The sequence below is a fragment of the Grammomys surdaster genome, unplaced genomic scaffold (genome assembly GCF_004785775.1).
Source record: "Grammomys surdaster isolate TR1022 unplaced genomic scaffold, NIH_TR_1.0 132749, whole genome shotgun sequence".
NCBI classification, from domain to species: Eukaryota; Metazoa; Chordata; class Mammalia; order Rodentia; family Muridae; genus Grammomys; species Grammomys surdaster.
In genome coordinates this window covers 9268-27131 of record NW_021622155.1, presented here as the reverse complement: position 1 = coordinate 27131, position 17864 = coordinate 9268, and the positions used below count along the sequence as shown (strand labels likewise).

General features: G+C 44.1%; 1 pseudogene; it reads left to right on the top strand.

The window, feature by feature from the left end:
- Nucleotides 1–486: 486 nt before the first annotated feature.
- LOC114615687 lies at nt 487–909 on the top strand (annotated as a pseudogene).
- Nucleotides 910–17864: the final 16955 nt, after the last annotated feature.

Below are 17864 nucleotides of genomic sequence, written 5' to 3'. Positions count from 1 at the left end.
CACATGGGAACAGAGAGAGAGAAAGGAAGAACTGGGGTGGCAAGCACCTGGCAGGTAATGGTGGCAGGGCAAGTAAGCCCTTGCTCGGACCCTTGGAGGAGCCTAGTGGAATCACCTGTGAGCTAACAACCATCCTGTAGGCTGGGGCCCTGGACTGAGTCAAAACGAGAAAGTGAGCTGAGCACGAGCGCCTCCCTCTCTCAGCTTCCTCACTGTGGGTAGGATGTGATCCGCTGCCTCACACTCCTGCTCTGCAGTCATGCCTTCCCTGTCAAGATGGACTGAGCCCCCGCACCGCACCATGGAGAAATATGGACCTTCCTCCCTGAGGTTGTGTCTGTCAGGTATTTTGTCATAGCAACAGGAAAGCTAACTGATACAGCTCTTACCTATGATTGATTCTCCATTCTCCAGCCCCTAATGTGATGACAGAAGGGAACGTTAAAAGGGCTCTGTGGCTTTCCTTGCTGCCAGACCTCCGCCATCATGGGTCGCATGCATGCTCCTGGGAAGGGCCTGTCCCAGTCGGCACTGCCCTACTGCCATAGCGTCCCCACATGGCTAAAGTTGACATGAAGGAACAGATTTACAAGTTGGCCGAGAAAGGCCCGACTCCCTCCCAGATAGGTGTGATCCTGAGGGACTCACATGGTGTGGCACAGGTCTGTTTTGTGACTGGAAATAACATCTTGAGAATCCTTCAGTCCAAAGGCCTTGCCCCTGATCTCCCTGAGGATCTCTACCACTGGATTGAGAGGAACAGAAAAGATAAGAATGCTAAATTCCGCCTGATTCTGAGAGAGAGCAGAATTTACCAACTGGCTCAATACTATAAGACTGAGTGGGTGCTTCTACTCATTTTTCAGTTGGAAATATGAGTTGTCCCCAGCCTCTGTTCTAGTGGCATAAATGTTGTTGTGTACACAAGCAATAAAGTCACTTTGAGTAAAAAAAAAAAAAAAAAAGCATATGGTGGTGAATACTTAATTTGCTCTGAGCTCCCAGCAGGTCACGTATGTTCTGCACCCACCCAAAAGCTATAGATTCACGAATATAAAACACACACACACACACACACACACGCACACACACACTGGCCTTGACTAGCTCAATGACTGGGTACTTCTAACCCTCCCTGCAGCTAGCACACTCCCCTCCAATATTCCTGAATTAATACTTCTTAAATCCATATTTTATCTCTGCTATCCCAGGCCCAATTAGAAGAGTGGCCCCAGGACACTGCAAACAGGTTTTTTGGGGGGTGGGGTAACACAATTAGCATAAGAACACAAGCCCTACAGGACCAGGTTGCTCAGCGTGGTCCAGATTCCGAGCATGCTCCAGGTAGGAAGAGCCAGGGGCCAGAGACCTTCCCCTCTCAATGAGAAAGAGAACCGCTGTGTGTTGAGCAGATTCTCCAGTGGAGGTCAAGAAAAGCAAAAGTGAAAGGCATTTGTGATCACTCATTTAGAAACTGTATTGGTTATCCACTGCTGCGTAACAAACAGAACAATGCACTACAGCATGAATGTAAAGTGTCCTTAAAGACCTGTTGCTGAGGAATTGGGAGATGGTGGAACCTTCTGGAGGTAGGTCCTAGTTAGAGGAAGTTAATGCTTTGGGGCATGCCCTTTTGGGAGATACTGGGAAGCTGGCCTCTCCTCTCTCTTTGCTTCTGGACCATGAAGCTAATGACTTCCTTCACTATACATCCTGCTATGACACTCTGCTTTGATGCAGGTACACAGCATCAGGGTCAAATGTACATGAGCTGGGATCTCAGGAACTACAAGTCACAGAAAACACACACACACACACACACACCATAATGATCTCACTGTTTCAGTAGCTCAAGAGTTCATGAAAGAGTAACTTCTGTTGTCTGTACAGAAGGGAAACTGTAGTTGATAACAGCGAATCATTTGAATAGTATAGTAGAAAGGGTTCTTGAATGTTCCCAACACAAAAAAAGATGATAAGCATTAAAATGATAGAGGTGCTAGTTGCCCTGAACTGATGGGGGTAATTGTTATGTGTGTGGAAGCATCACTCTGCATCCCAAATATACACAGTTATTGAGTAATAATTCACATGGGGCTGGAGAGGTGACTCCGTGAGTTTCATGGCGCTTGCTGTGAAAGCAAGAGGACCTGAGTTCAAATCCCCAACACCCAAATAAAACCAGGGCATGACGCCATGAGATTTTCTTGGATATTGGGAGCTTGAGGACCAGTCAACCTAGTCAAAACAGCCAGCGTCAGGCTCAGTGAGGGACTTATCAAAAAACAAAGTGGAACGTGTCAGAGAAAGACATATAGCGTCTTTCTCCAGTGTCTGCATGCAGGTACAACGGCATGCATACAATCCCCCACACATATACACAATAATTCTGAGCCTAGCATGTTAGCATACACCTCTAATCCCAACACTTGAAAGGCCAAGGAAGGAGGATTGCCATATGAGTATACCTGGCCTACATGATGACACCTGTCTAAAAACAAAGCAATTAAAAACAAACAATTTTAATTGGATGATAAATGAGTTGGATCCCATAGGCAAGTGTTCTACCACTGATAGCCCTAGCCATCCATCCCTGTATCCCAAAAGCCTACAAAATACAGCCAGGCCTGTGATCTCATCAGCAGGCTCATCTGGCTGAGAATACACCCCCATGTACTCTACCGGGCTCCTGGCAGGATGCAATTCTTATGAGGCTCTAAGTCGCAGCTGTCTTGGCTACATAGGACTTTGTCCAAACAAACAACCCAAAAGAAGGAAAGGAAGAAAGGGTTCTCAGTCATCTGGAATCCTACTGAGGAGCTCGGATCGAGAAAGATCTGTGACGATAGACAAGAGAGATAATGAAAATGACAAACTTCTGGCATAGTCTTCACTCACCTGACCTGACAGGAGGGTCATAGTGTTCGATATTTTCTTCCTGACTTTTAGTTCTCTAGCCAGTGGACAAAACTACTCTGCTCAAGACCACAGTCACACACACTACCACCCAGACAGACAAACTCTAAGACTGAGTAAAGGTCCCCTGTATGTCCTCCTCAGGGAGATATATAAGAAAAGCCAGCTCGGTCTATATAGTGATTTCTAGACAGCTGAAGTTGCATAGTAAGACCCTGTCTCAAAAGTCAAAAGGATAGATAGATAGATAGATAGATAGATAGATAGATAGACAGATAGATAAGCAGATAGACATTTTTTATGTCATGTGTATGAGTGTTTTGCCTGCATATATGTGTTTATGTACATCATACATGCAATGCCTGCAGAGGCCAAAAGAGGGTGTTAGATCCCCAGAATGCAGTTACAAAAGTTGTGAACTGCCTGATGTGGGTGGTGGGAACTGAACTTGGGTCCTTTGAGTGCAGCGAGTGCTCTTACCCAGTGCACTCCAGTCCACAACATGATAGAATTTTTGAAAACTTATACATTGTTGGTTACAGGAATTTTCAGGCCATAGGTACTGTACTCTTGCACTCCAGCCTTCTCAGGAAGCTACCCTAGGGCCTGCCCAAGCCTGCCTCGTTACTAGGTTCTGCCACCAGGGGCCACTGCTTGCTAAGGACCACAGACAAAAATAGCCAAGAAACATTTGTCAAACCAAAGGTCCAGGAGGGAGAGACTTGACCATACAAAAGACCTCTACTTCACACCACAGACCCACCACAGACCCTTCCATTTGTCCTACTAATGGTCACAGGAACACCCAGGTGTCCACCTTCGGGAAGCTTTAGCAGGTAACCCAAACTCTCTACTGTGAGCACGGGGAAGCTGTCAACTCCATACAAACATGGCATGGCAGTATGACATCCAAGAAAGCTGTGGGGACAGTGGACTCAGACTCTGCTGTGGTTTGGGTGTGGCCTGTCCTCTAAAAATTCACATACTGACAACTTGATTCCCAATCTGGAGATGTGGAACAAAAAATTCAACCATTACATAGAAAATACTCAGCCGGGCAGTGGTGGCGCACACCTTTAATCCCAGCACTTGGGAGGCAGAGGCAGGAGGATTTCTGAGTTCGAGGCCAGCCTGGTCTACAGAGTGAGTTCCAGGACAGCCAGGGCTACACAGAGAAATCCTGACTCGAAAAACAAAAAAACGAAAACAAAAAAAAAAAAAAAAGAAAAGAAAAGGAAAATACTAACCCCCCGAATCAATGCAGTTCTTGAGTGAGGCCAGTCAGCTTTCATGAGAGAAGGTGTCCTGTCTTGTCACGTAACTTCTCTTTATATGTTCTTGCACCAGGATGTAATGTGGCCAAGAAAATTCTCACCAGACCCAGAATCATCTGTTTAGACTTTCAGCCTCCTAATAGTGAGCTAAATTAACCTCTTTTAAGCTTTTTATTTTGGGCCAGGCACGGTAGAGCACTCCTTTACTCCCAGAACTGTGCAAGGCAGAGGTGGCAGATCTCTGTGAGTTTGAGGCCAGCTTGGTTTACAAAGAGAGTCCAGGATAGCCAAGGTTCTGTTACACAGAGAAACCCTGACTCAAAAAACAAAACAAAAATTTTTTTTTATTTATTATTGTTGTGTTTGTATGATGTGTGTATGAGTATGGACATGTGTGTGCTACGCTGAAGTACATGCAGCACTTATTTGGAGTTGGAGCCAGTTTCCTTCCTTCCTTCCTTCCTTCCTTCCTTCCTTCCTTCCTTCCTTCCTTCCTCTCTTTCTTTCTTCCTTCCTTCCTTTTTTTCTTTCTTTCTTTTTCATGAACCATTTTCCTTGGAGGCCTGCCTGGTGTTGCTCCCAAGCCTAATTTTTAAAGATTATTTATTTATTTATTTATTTATTTATTTATTTTATGCATGTGAGTACACTGTCGCTCTCTTAGACATGCCAGAAGAAGGCATTGGATCCCATTACAGATGGTTGTGAGCCACCATGTGGTTGCTGGGAATTGAACTCAGGATCTCTGGAAAAGCAGTCAGTGCTTTTAACCACTGAGCCATCTCTCCAGCCCTGGTGCCAACTTTCAAGAGCTGGTTTTCTGTGGGCTACAGGGCTCAAACTTGAGTCTCCAGGCTTGCACAGAGAGCATTTTTACCCACTGAGTCATCTTGCTAGCTCTTTCTTTTTCTTTTTCTTTTTCTTTTTCTTTTTCTTTTTCTTTTGGTTTTTGTTTTTTTTTTGAGACAGGGCTTCTCTGTGTAGCTCTGGCTGTCCTGGAACTCACTCTGTAGACCAGGCTGGCCTCGAACTCAGAAATCCGCCTGTCTCTGCCTCCCAAGTGCTGGGATTAAAGGCGTGTGCCACCACTGCCCAGCATCTTGCTCTTAATTTCTTCTTTTTAAATAAAGTTAATCTTCTGTGGGTGTTTCATTATGGTATCAAAACCCAGACTAGAAGCTGGGAAAGTAGATCAGTACATAAGGTATTTACCTTATGAGCATGCAGACTTGAGTTTGAATGCCTCAGAACCAAAGTAAAAAGCCAAGTGTGGGGACACACATCTATAACCACTGTGTTAGGGCAGGGACAGGAGCAGAATCCCTGGGCTTACTGGCAAGATACCCTGTCTTGAAAGTAATAGATCTCCTAAGGATAACACCAAATGTTGATCTCTGGCCTCCACATGCTCCCACATGTTCATACACATGCATGCATACATATATGTATTTTTAAGACTGACATTACATCCCCATATGCCCTGTTTCTAGAGTGAGAAATGTCAGAGTGGTCAGAGTGAGACTTGTGGCAAGAAGCCACTCCCATGTGGAGGAGCCAACAGAAGCCACAGAGGAGTTACCCTACCCCAATAAAAGTGGGGGAATCTCGTATGGGACTCTGTGAGAACCTGGGCTTTACTTTGAAGTTGCAGTACCAGAAACACACACACCCAAGTACACACCCTCACACACATATGATATATACACACACACATACACTCACACATGCACACACATAAACACATACACACATACATGCACACTCATGCATTCATGTACATACATACATACATATATGCATACATACACATATACTTACAATCTTTTTTAATGGAGTAAGAAATATTTGAAGTGGTAAACGTGTTTTGACCTTGACTATGGTAGTGGCTCATGGGTACACACAGTCAGTCCTTAATATCCTTGGGGGACTGGTGTAAGAAATGATTCTTTTTTTTTCTATCAAAGCTGATTAACCCAACAGGGGCCCCTATTTCCTGAATCTATGTTCCTTTCCTTTTGTGTCAAGTATCTAATCTTATTAAATTATGGAGTCAAGCTCCCACGAATGGGATGAGATATATCAGGGATAGAAGACAGAGGTCATTTTGGCAGGTATGTTTGCTAACCTAGTTTGGATAATGGGGCATCCTTTCTGCAAAAAAAGTAATTTGCCTTGCCAAATTACTTTTCCTTGGTTTGTGTATTCCTTTGTGTGACATCAAGATTTTTCTCAACAGTTGAGTCAGGACTTCTTAAAGATACCCAAACCCACAGATTTGCCTGTGGGACTGTGTAAGGGTATCCTGGTTCATGGTTCGGTATGGGCCTGGAACTCCAAGACTCCAAGGGAGAAACGGCAGGCGTTCAGCCACGTCCCCAGAACCCAGAGTCCTGACACGTAGTCTCGTCTCCATAGACCTGCATGGTTCAGTCACGTAGGCCATTACAGCCCCTCCCAAAGTGCACAGGTAGAGGGTATGACTATAGGCTTCAGGCCCTAGGGATTTACATACTAATGAAGGCCAGAGGGCGGAGCAAATTAAGCATGCTTCCCCAGAACCTCCCCCTTTTTCCCTCCTTATTTAACTCAGGTCTGGCATGAGTTTTACTGGGGGTGGGGGTGTGGGGTGTGGGGTGTGGGGTGTACATCCATTTCCATCCACCATCCACCACGAAAATAAACCCTTTTGGAACTAAGGACTTTCTCATCATTGGGGCCTGTCATCACCAAAGTCTCCAGCCTCTGGAACCTTAGACTTTCTACTGTATGTGGGACCCGCCAGCGTGGAAACCCACCGGGACACTTCCACCACTGCGGTTATTTTTACCCACAATTTTCCCTTTCTTTGAAATGACAGTGTTTACAGAGAAACCATTTACCCTCTAGTATCTTTGGACCCTCTTCTACCTACTTAGAACAGCTGACACTGTGTGTCTACAGTGGCTGGATTGCTGATCAAACAGAAGGAAAATGTCCACAAGGTTCAGTACAGAAGTAATCCTATAAATCCTGATGCAGAACTGTGTGTATGAGGGCCAACTATACGTACACATGTTGAAATTCATGCAAGTCTGACATGTGAGTTCGATCCCCAGATGCAATGGAAGGAGAAAACTAACCCCTGAAAATTGTCCTCTGACCTCTCTAAGTGCATATAGAAAGTGCACACCTCTCTCTCTCTCTCTCTCCTCTCTCTCAATAATAAATAAACAAAAGGAAGTTTGACATAAGAACCAAAGTTTCAGAACATTAAATTTTCTTGCCCAGTGGAGTGGCACATGTCTGTAAACCCAGAATTTAGGTGGCAGAGCCATTGGTCAGTGAACCTCTGGGAGTTCTAGGCCAATTAGGACTACATAGTAAGACCATGTCTCAAAAGTAAATGAGAAAAATTCCTGGGTCTCTGAGGAAATTGTCACTAGGAAGGTAGTTCTTGGTGTGCTGAAATTGAAGTTTCTGTCCAGTGATGCTAAGGGGATCAGGCCTGACACCAAGCCAGCGATGAGGCATCAGAGGTGGTGGAATGCTCCCACAGATTAAAACAGATGTCATTAAAATGATGCAAGAAATGAAAAGGCAACATCACAAGGCAAGAGCATGCAACAGCGAAGAGACAAGATAGAAGACTTCGGGTGGGAAAACCAAGAGGCGAAACAGAAACTCACTGGGTGGACTCAAACAGAAGGAAGAGGAGAGGAGATAGGAATGAACACCAGAGCAAAAGGAATTAGCCATCGCGGCAAGGGGAGAGAGAGAGAGAGAGAGAGAGAGAGAGAGAGAGAGAGAGAGAGAGGAGGAAGAACAGGGGGAGGCTCAGGGATGCTTGTGTCCTTAGTAATTTGGGAGAAAAGACGACAGACCTGGCTTAGAAAGTCCAGAGATGCTGGTTTCAAAACTCTCCAATTTGTCAACAGTCATAAACCCACAGAGGAAAACCACAGACTGAAAGAACCTCAAATGAAATAGAGACAAGTCTACTCCAAGGCACAGCACACTTAAAAAGACAGGGTCTGGAGAGATGACTCAGTTGTTAAGAGCACTGATGCTCCTGCAAAGGGCCACAGTTCCATTCCCAGTCAACACAAAAGCTCTCAACCATCCATAACTACAGCTCCAGGGGATCCAATGCCCTCTTCTGACCTCTATGGTCAGCAGGCACACACATGATGCACAGACATGCAGGCAAAATACTAATACTCATAAAATAATCAAAACAAAATAAAATAACTAAAGACAAAGAGAGGAAATCCTTTAAAACACCCCGAGAAGACAACCGACTTGCAGTATAGCAGTTTCCTGAGGAGCAAAGGTCACAATGGCTTTCAAGGAAAGATCCATCAAAAACCATGGACTCGCCGGGCGGTGGTGGTGCATGCCTTTAATCCCAACACTTGGGAGAAAGAGGCAGGCAGATTTCTGAGTTCGAGGCCAGCCTGGTCTACAGAGTGAGTTCCAGGACAGCCAGGGCTACACAGAGAAACCCTGTCTCGAAAAACCAAAAAAAAAAAAAAAAAAAAAGCATGGACTCAGGCTAGGTACTCAGGGACAATGTCCTCCAGGAATAAGGGAACCAGGGCATTCTCAAAGGAAGGAACTAAGATAATGTTACCAGAAGACCATTTCAGGTAGGAAAGGCTAAGGGAAGGAAACAACAAGGAAAGCAAGAACACATCATACCCTTCTAATGGTGCAGTGTCTAAGACATCATACCCTCCTGTGGTGGATTGGATCGGTATGGCCCAACTCATGCATTTGAATGCTTAGCCATAGGGAGTGGCATTATTAGGAGGTGTGTCTTGCTGGAGTAAGCGTGTCACTGTGGGGCCAGCTTTGAGGTCTGCTATGCTCAAGCTACATCCAGTGTGGCATACAATCCACTTCTGCTGCCTGTGGATCAAGATGTACAACTCTCAGCTCCTCCAGCACCACACCTGCCTGCTTACTGCCATGCTTCCCACCATGACAAGAATGCATTGAACTTCTGGAACTGTAAGCAGCCCCAGTTAAATGTTTTCCTTCATAAGAGTTGCCTTGGTCATGGTGTCTCTTCACAGTATGAAATCAAACTAAAACACCTCCTCTTGCTGCAGTGTCTAGTGACATCATACCCTTCTGGTGCCGCAGTGTCTAGTGCCATCACACCTTTCCTAAGGCTGAAGGAAAGTCATTCTTTTTTTTGTTTTGTTTTGTTTGTTTTTTTGAGACAGGGCTTCTCTGTGTAGCCCTGGCTGTCCTGGAACTCACTCTGTAGACCAGGCTAGCCTCGAACTCAGAAATCCTCCTGTCTCTGCCTCCCAAGTGCTGGGATCAAAGGCGTGCGCCACCACCACCAGGCTCAAGTATAAGTTTTATGTAACTGATTACATATGTATTAGTTGTGCTGCTAGAAAAACATGTCATGTTATCAACAACCCACAGCCCATAAACCACGTGTGACACACAGAACTGATATGACAAGAATGACTGTTCTGTGGAGTTACAATGCTGCATGTTTTGTCACTTTAAAACAACATTTCTCTCACTCATTAAAAAAGGAAAACTTGCTATACCAGGACAAGCTGGCACAAGCCCTTAATCTCGGGACCCAGAGGCAGAAGCAAATGGTTATCTGTAAGTTCCAGGACGGGTGTGTTCCATACCTACCAGGGCTACTCAGTGATCCCCTTTCTCAAAAAGCAAAATAAAACAAAACCGTACTGTAAACTGGTCTGTCCTGCCACAGTAGTACCAGGCAAATCTCACGTTTCCCAAGTTGGCACAAGTGAAACAGGCAAGTAATCCCACACTGAGAGGCAGAGGCATGTGATCACATTTATAAGAATTCTGGCATTTTGGTTTTTTAAAAAACCACAGAAGTAGTATAAGAATGTGCCTTCATTTTAATCCCAAGTGTGGGGATGTAGGGCTGCTTCAGACTGACTGCAGCAGCTGACTATGATTTGCCTCATGCTCTAGCAGAGGTGTGATTTTTGCTAGCTGCAGATAATTTCTCCAGTTGTGTGACATTTGGAATTCTGGGAACATTTCAGAGGGTATACAAGTGCTAGAGCCCTGAGAGGTTGGGTGAGTAGTTGTTGATCATTTAGGGAGGGTTGCTTTTGGTTTGTTAGTAGCCATGGACAAATCAAAAACAGAAGGGAAAAATTAGATACAGGAATTTCTCTCTGTCTCTTTGTCTCTGCCTCTCTCTCTCTTTTCTCTCTATCCTTCTTTTTCTCCTATCTCGTGTTAGGAGCGAAACCTGATAAAGGGTGAGAAAAAAAAAACCTGCAAAATAGCAAAAACACAGAGATAAGATACAGGTGACACATGCCTGCAATTCCCACATGAGGAAGCAGAGGCAGAAGGAAAGCAAGTTGAAAACCAGCCCGGGGTATATAGTGAGACTCTCCTTTTAGAAGAGTTTCATATGGACTATTTAGGTTTGTGTAAGAATAGTCTGTAATGTTAACACAATAACCAAAGCTCTCAGCAAAACATTTTTCAGACTTGATTATGTTGTTAAGTGATCCACAAATGTACAGTTGTATCATAGGAAAAGCAATGTAATGTACAAAAACCAAGATTTTACACATCATTCAAATTGGTAAAATAACAACACTAATAGCTTGTGATAAGTTACGTTTTTAAAAAAGTAGTATAAGTACTTTAAAAGTAGCAGCAGTAAATCAAAACGAAATATTTTTTTAAAAAACTGTTCAAGACAGGGAAAAGAATGCATAATGAAAAAAAGAGAACAAACAGAAAACCAAACAATAAAGTTCCAGAGTCATATCATGACATATCAATACTTACAATAAATGTAAACTGTCCAGATTCATTAAATTAAAAAACAGAGATTGTCAGAATGAATTTTTAAAGATGGCTCAACCATACAGTGTCTCTAAGAAATTTATGTAAGATGTTTCATGCAAATATTACTCAGAAGGAAGCAGGGACATCTGTAGCATCAAATGGAGAAGTCAAAGAAGGTCAACCAACTAAGGCTACATAAGCATCCTAAACAGTACACACAAAACAATCAAGCTACAAAATACAGAAAGCAAAAAAAGTGATGGAGCTGCCAGTTAGAGTCTCACACACCTGGAATAGAAGCACCTAAGGGCTGGGCGGTGGTGGCGCACACCTTTAATCCCAGCACTTGGGAGGCAGAGGCAGGCGGATTTTTTAGTTCGAGGCCAGTCTGGTCTATAGAGTGAGTTCCAGGACAGCCAGGGCTATACAGAGAAACCCTGTCTCAAAAAAAAAAAAAAAAATCTGCTTTGGATGCATGGGAACATGCATTTGATCTCTAGCACTGCCAAAAAAGGTAGGGAAACAGAATCTAACTGGCATTTCTGGAGCCCTTCCCCCCAGTAACAGCCAAGCACACATTCTTTTCAAGAGCCTACAACACAGGTCTACAATATAGACACATTCTGGCCGTAAAAACAAACCTCAACAGTTTTTTTTTAATTGAGACATAGTTTTTCCTCTAACCACAATGGATTCAAAAGTTTGAATCAGCAAGGGAGACAGTTGCTAAAACTAATGAGCACCCTTACCTATAGTCTGTGGGTGAGCAGACTCCTGGAAACCTTTTAAAGGTGCTGAGCAGAATGAAGACAGCAACTCTCAAGACAGAAAGAGCAGTGCTAGGAGAAAGCTATACAACTTTAAACAATACATCACAAAAGAGAAAAAGCATTTAAAAGGTGGGTATTGTAGTGTGTGCCTGCAATCCCAGAACTCAGGAGACAGAAGCAGGAGAATCAGGAATTCAAAGCCATCCTGGACTACATGAGACCCTCTCACCAAAGAAAGGAAGAACAAGAGAGATGGAGTAAGAGAGGGAGGGAGAAAGAAAGGGAGGAGGGAGAGAGGGAGAGAAGGAGAGATGGAGAGATGGAAAGAGGGAGAAGAGGGAGAGAGGGAGGAATACATCTAAAATCTGTAAAGTGGAGCCTCACGATGCTTGAAAAATTATGACAAATTTGATGAAAGGGAGAAAATAATTTTAAAAAGATGAAATATTAATGGAATTGAGACAAAAATCAATAAAAAGTAAATGCTGGCTCTTTTAAAGGATAAACTGTATGGACAACCTTTAACATTGCTGAAAGGAAGAAGAGGAGGAAAAGGACACAATTTACTGTTATCAGGAATGGAATGGGACATCACTATGACGTGTGTGTGTGTGTGTGTGTGTGTGTGTGTGTGTGTGTGTTCCTTCCTGGGGTGTGGATGCATGCTCATGCACGTGCAGGCACTTTATCAGATGTATGCTAATATGTGTAAAAGCTAGACGTTAATTTTGCATGTCTTCCTTTATTGCTCTCTACCTTACTTTAAGTATAATTTTCCTTTTCTTCTATGTTGCTGAGGTGTTTTTTCTTCTGTTCTGACAAACCTGGCTCCTTCACAGGCTTTGGGGGATGTCATGGGTGTTGGAAAAGAACATTCTAGGTGCTGGACAAAGTGAAAGTAACTTGGAAAGGCAAATTTTCTTTTCAAAGGGGTATCCATGACCCAAACTCAGCTAGCAAGCACACTCGGGGCCAGGACACTTAGTCCTTATTCTAGTGCAGGTGACTATGTTCACCCCATTGGCTGGAACTAGACCTTATAGTCTTTAACACTATTGGTTAATTCATAATCTGAGTGAAGGCACGGGTGTGATGGAGAATCAGGTCTCAGGAATTCCCAGGTATTGGGCAAACAGGCAGATACAGAAGAGTTCCAAGTTGGGAGAGGTTTTTGCAATATTAACTATTGGTGAACTAGCCATTTTTAATAGAAAAAATATTTCTTCCAATTCCTGCCTCTTTATTATCATACCTTAAGTTTCAAACCCAGGACAAAACGCAGAGGCCACCCCTCTGCCTCTTTTGCTCCTTTTGTACCTTCGGCCTCCTGGCTGCTGTGCTTGGTTCCCCTCTTCCCATTTCCTTTGTTCTAGCTTCTTCCCCCCTACATGGTTCAGGGTCTTGGACTCTCCCAGATGTGTCTGCCTCTGGCTATGCTCTCCCATGTATTTGTAATCAACTTTCTCCTCCACCATAACTAGCCATGTCCTTTCTTTTTATTTTTTCATTGAATACATTATTATTATTCCTCTTATTCTTTTATTCTTCAGACTCGTTCAGTGTGTGCTGAGTTCTGTCTCCGACAACAGTAAAGTTTTGCTGTGATAAGTGACTGGGGTTGTTTAATGAGAAGAGAAGAATGGATTTCCTATCACCCTCTGTAGCATGGCTCAAGGAAGGCCTCACTTCCTGGGGTGGTATGATGGCCAGGAGATTGAACTGGCCCAACAGTAGGTCTTCATCCAGTCAGAGAGCCTATTCTTCAACAGAAGGGACCTTCTCTTATTAGATCTTTACAGATTCTCTAATACCCTTGAAGTGGAAACTTCTAGTTCTTTGGGAAGTTAGTTATGTAAAATGATGTTTTGCTGGGGCACACAGGTGAAAGGATATCTTGCTAAAGCAAACACATGAGAGACTGTTTTCCTGAAGCAGCTACAGGAGAAAGGATGTTTTGATATAGCAGACATGTGAAAGGACACTTGATGAAGGAGTATAAATGTGACCCCACAGACAGTGGGAGACGAGCACTGAACATTGGTTTGGTTTGCTCAGTCTGGTTACTCCTCTCTAACAACACACATGGATTGGTTTGCTTTACATAGCATTGTTGACCTCAACATTGCTGATCTCAACACTGTCATTGAGAGAAACTCACCCAAGAACTGCTCGTGAGGTTCCTGCAGCAGCTTGCTGCTTCTGCAGCCTCCCCTCAGGCCAGTTGGCGAGCCTGGCAATTTCTTCAGGACTGAACTACAGCTGCCTGGTGTCTGCTTGCTTTAAGGTCTGGACTGTAGCTGCTGGTTTATGCCTGGTGTCTGACTGCCTAGAGGACTAGTCCCCAGCTGCTGAGTTGTATTTGGTGTTTGCTACAGGACTGAACTGCTACCCAAGAAGATCAAGCTCAAGGAAGGCCTCACTTCCTATTGAACTATTGCTGAACAGGTTCACTTCCCCTTATCCTAATAACTTGTCTCTTCCACTATTCCTGGTGGACTAGAGGAGAGGTTGAAACTTTATTAAAGTGGGTTGGGAAAAATGTATGCCTACATACCCCTCCTTTACAGAAGTAACCCTCCACAAGAACCAGATCAGTTATGAGAGTCCCCAAAACACTTTCGGCATCTCCGGCCTCTGGCAGGATGAGGCTGCTAAGAGGCCCAAGTTACGTTTCTTAGCCAAGAAGTAAATGGTTTGATTTTCTTTGGGGGTCTTTTTACCCTAGACTGCCTTGGTGGTTTTACTTCCTGTTCTCATCAGCTCTTCTTTCCTTGAAGAAGTGCTGTTACAGAACTGGAATTGTGGAAGTTAGCTCTGGCCCTACCTCCCAGCCACATGCTTGGTGCCTGAAAAGGATAAAGAAGAGTATCAGATCCCTTGTAACTGGAGTTACCATGTGAGTGCTAGGAATTAAACCCAGGGCCTCTGCAAGAGCAACAGATGCTTTAAATCACTTACCTACGTCTCCAGCCCCTAGTCTTATTTGATGACCGTCCCACAAGTCAAAATATATTTACAAATACCTTGGCCATATAGCTAGGCTCTTCTCTGATTAGATCATAACTTGAAATAACCCATTTATTCTAACCACATTCTGTCACGTGGCTGGTTATCTGTGCTCAGGTACAATGCATCTGTCTCTTCACGTCTTCCAGGGCAGATCTCCTGTGCTTGGCTCTATCCCAGAATTCTGTCTTCCTCCTGGATGTTCCACCTTCTATTTTCTGACTAAGCTGTAGGCCATAGGCTTTTTAATTGACAGATGATGCATCCATACAATACACAAAATATTCTCTCTACAATGGCTCCTTACAGATAAATGGGGCTGATGGGGTATCCCTCAATTGGGCCTATGTAAACTACATCAGTAATTCCATTTATTCAGCATCCAGGTGCAGGTCAGGAAGGAGGAGATATACCTAGAAGTAAAAACAAGAGTTGTTAGCATTACAAGTTCTGGGCAAAGATCCAGAAGAAGCTAGAACAAAGGATAGTTTTTAAATGTTCAAATCAAAGCCCAAATCTTCTGACGACTTCACAAGAGTAGCTACCTACAGTTCCTCCTCCTTCTCCTTTGATTCTCTTAGTCAGGGTTACCATTGCTGTGCTGAAACACTATGACCAAAGGCAACCTGGGGAGGAAAGGGTATATTTGGCTTCCATATCCTGAATCACAGTCCATTGAGAGAAACCAAGATAGGAACTCAAACAGCAGGAACATGGAGGCAGACACTGTTGCAGAGGCCATGGAAGGATGCCACTTAATGGCTTGCTCTCCATGGCTGCTCGCTCAGTCTGCTTTCTTATACAACCCAGGACCACCAGTTCAGGAGTATCCCCCCACAATAGGTCTCTCTCGTTTCTTCTCTTCTCTTCTCTTCTCTTCTCTTCTTCTTCTTCCTCTCTCTCTCTCTCTCTCTCTCTCTCTCTCTCTCTCTCTCTCTCAGGATAGGATCTCACTGTTGTAGTCCTTGCTGTCTTGGAACAGTTTGTGGCTGGTCTTGAACTTACAGAGATCTCCCTGCCTCTGCATTCCAAGTGCTGGGATTAAAAGCATGCACCAGCATGCCTGGCAAGGTATTATCTCAATTCCTTCCTCTTGGATAACTCTAGCTTTGTCAAAGTGATGAAAAGTGTCCAACCAAGTCCACAAGACTGGATTCCAGAGTGATGAACCCAGAATCTGCTGTCAGGCTCTTAGATAAATGTTACAGTGGCTAGACTCTGCACGGGGTCCCTTCCAGATAAATGGCTTCTGGAGAGGGAGAGAGAAGAAACTTAGTCATCATCGAATGTTTAGGTTCAGCAATAGTGGGGCTGTTTCTTGGCTATAGGCAGATGCTGCAGTGAGCCTAGGTCTAAAGTCTTATAGCTAAGCATTTCCTTATAAAGAAGAAAATCCATGGTAAGAAATAGGGACTTTGAATGGGGAGGCTCCCATAGGCACCTTTCAATTTTCATTTCCCAGTTTGTAGAGCTGTTTAGGAGGTGTGAACCAGTTTAAAAAGGTGTATCCCTAGGGTGGCCCTGAGGTTTCAAAAGCCCACATCAGGCCCAATTCCCCCCCCCCCCTTTCTCTCTGTCTGCTGCCTGCCAATCAGGATATAAACTCTGAGCTGCTTCTCCAGCACCATGTTTGCTTGCTTCCCATGGGCTAGGAACGGGGAGAGAGGAAAGAGGAGAATCACCATGTCTCCTAGAAGATGGATCAGACTTAGAGCTGAAGAAGATTTGTCCACAATGTAGGTGGGAAGGGAAAGCAGCTATGGGAGGGGCTACCTAGAAGGCAACAGGGCAGCAGAGATAAAACATAGATTTAGAAGGTGCTGAGCCAGGAGTACTGGAGGGAAATGTATGCTAGCCAGGCAGAAGATTAGAACTGCCCAGCCTCTGAGCTACTCAAGGCATATTAAAATTAGCTGGCGTGTGTGTGTGTGTGTGTGTGTGTGTGTGTGTGTTTCACTATCAAATCCAGACAGCTCTTAGGTGGATGCAGAGAGTGAGCTTGACCCACCAGGAGCCAAAGCTGCCTAGCTAACTACTCCTACAGCCAGACATTTCAGATTTCAGAGGGGAATAACAGCAACTGGCAGCATAGAGACCATTTTTGTGATATTTTGCCAAAGACTGTGGCTGCTTCTGGTCTCATCCTAAGTATCTTCCTAAGGATAAACTGACAAGTTTTGGACTAACATCATTGGCAGAGGAGCTTAGTACTGACTATGTCATGTGGTTGTAACTGACCACTTATGCAGATCTACAGTGAAAAGACCAAGCAAAACAAAGAGGAATACAAAATTTTGAAGAGAAAAAGAGTCCCAGGAAACATAATGTTGGAGCCAAGTCCTGTACTCAAAGAGATGAGAAGTTTTAAAGAGGGCTATCCTACCAATGGCCAATATTGTAAAAATTTTTAATCCCAATCCCAGGTTTCTACCCTGCCTTGGCTATTCGGTTCCTTGATAAAAGACACACACACACACACACAGCCTTTATATTTACAATAAGCCTTCAAACAGCACAAGAGATGGGTAGATACCCACCTTCTATCCTATTAGAATCTACTTTCCTATTATAACTCCGAGTTATTGCTTATGTCTTACCATGTTTCATCTGGGCTGCTCTTAACTCCGATTGGCCAGCCATCAGGGCCACGTTTGTATGGCTCCTCTAACCTATGGAAGGTTCTCTTCCTCCTCCATCTTTTTCTCCTCTTTGTTCTCCTCTGACCCCAAAGCCAGAAAACCTAAACCCCACCTGTCTCTTCTGCCCAACTATTAGCTGTCAACATCTTTATTTGCCAATCAGAAATAACTTGGGGGCAGTGTCGCTTGAATCTGTGTGCAGACTCCAGGTCTTGGGGGACATTACAATAGACAGCAACACCAACCTCAGCAGAATATTCCATCTCCCCTACCCTGTAAGACTCCTTCTTCCTCCTCTTCTTCTTCTTCTTCTTCTTCTTCTTCTTCTTCTTCTTCTTCTTCTTCTTCTTCTTCTTCTTCTTCTTCTTCCTTCTTCTTCTTCTTCTTCTTCTTCTTCTTCTTCTTCTTCTTCTTCTTCTTCCTTCTCCTTCTCCTTCTCCTTCTCCTTCTCCTTCTCCTCCTCC